Raw genomic sequence first — 1268 nt, 5'->3', positions numbered from 1 at the left:
ACTTTCCTGGCATTAAATCATAAATTCACGTTTTTTATTCCTACCTGACAATCTCCTTCGTTGTCCTATAGTAAAATTATTGATGCTTGAAATATCTAATCATGTATAAATAATGTTAATTGAATAGACTGTAATCATACAGCAAAGCTATGAATTATATGAAACATAATCATTGGTTTGAAATCCTTCGCTTACAAAATAGGATATAAATAAAATTTTCCTGGTTCGTAGTATACGCAGACACAGTAAACAATATTTCATCCTCACAACACTGCCATCACTTCAAGGGAAATGGTATTTTGTTTTCATATTTTACTACATTTAAATATTGCTGTCTTCTTTTCGTGTCTAATATGCTGCCAATATACTCTTATTTCCACACACTGTATATTTATGGTCTTCATGCCATCAATATTATTGCAATGGCCAACTGCATTTCTTCTTCGTTGTTTAGGTTATTTTCTTGGGACAATCGCTCTTTCGAGGGAAAAAAAAGTGTAAAACTATAAAAAAATATCTGATATGAGTCTTTGTACTCAAAACACGTAGTTATCAAATGTCAGCTGATGAGAATGAGCTAAAAATAGACATGACAAATCGGAGAGACCACCGATCAGGGATGAGTTGCCAGTTTGTTCTTTCCTTAAATTGGAGGCACCGCAGGAAACAGGCCTAAAAATATTACCCAAGGTATCGCGTGCCCCTGTTAATCTCTCTCTGATACACTGAATTGGTGGGGATGGAGGAGTGAGGGTTGTGATAAAGAAACAGGGCCCAAAACAGTGCAATGTCGACCGGAAGAACTGCAACATGCCACGCTCAATTATTAATTAATCAGTCAGTCTGCTCGCGTTGGTTAGTCGATTCCGGCAGCTTAATGATGGAATGAAAAATTAAAATATGGTAATAATTTGTACTTCAGAGTATGAATTTGCTATTTTGAACTGAATGGTTAATCAACTAACAACTAACTACCGATAACTGGAGAATGCTATGGGAAGAGGAACCTGCACTAAACACAAAGATGAACGAAATGTTTAGAGCCAATTCTGAAACATTTATCAAACTGCACTGGAGTTTTAAATTCACGGCAGGCATTACAAGATTCTTTTGCCATGACTGACAACATGTCATACATTAAGCACTGTTCTGTAATTTAAAGAAAATTTGGAATTATACATCCCTACTTCATCAGAGATCTGTGATCTGGAATCGAACACAGAATGAATTCAAAATCAATCAAAATTTATTAGTATGCAAGAGGATAT

Source organism: Penaeus monodon, chromosome 21, assembly GCF_015228065.2.
Source record: "Penaeus monodon isolate SGIC_2016 chromosome 21, NSTDA_Pmon_1, whole genome shotgun sequence".
Lineage (NCBI taxonomy): Eukaryota > Metazoa > Arthropoda > Malacostraca > Decapoda > Penaeidae > Penaeus > Penaeus monodon.
The sequence above is the reverse complement of the archived record's forward strand: the minus strand, read 5'-3'. Positions refer to the sequence as shown.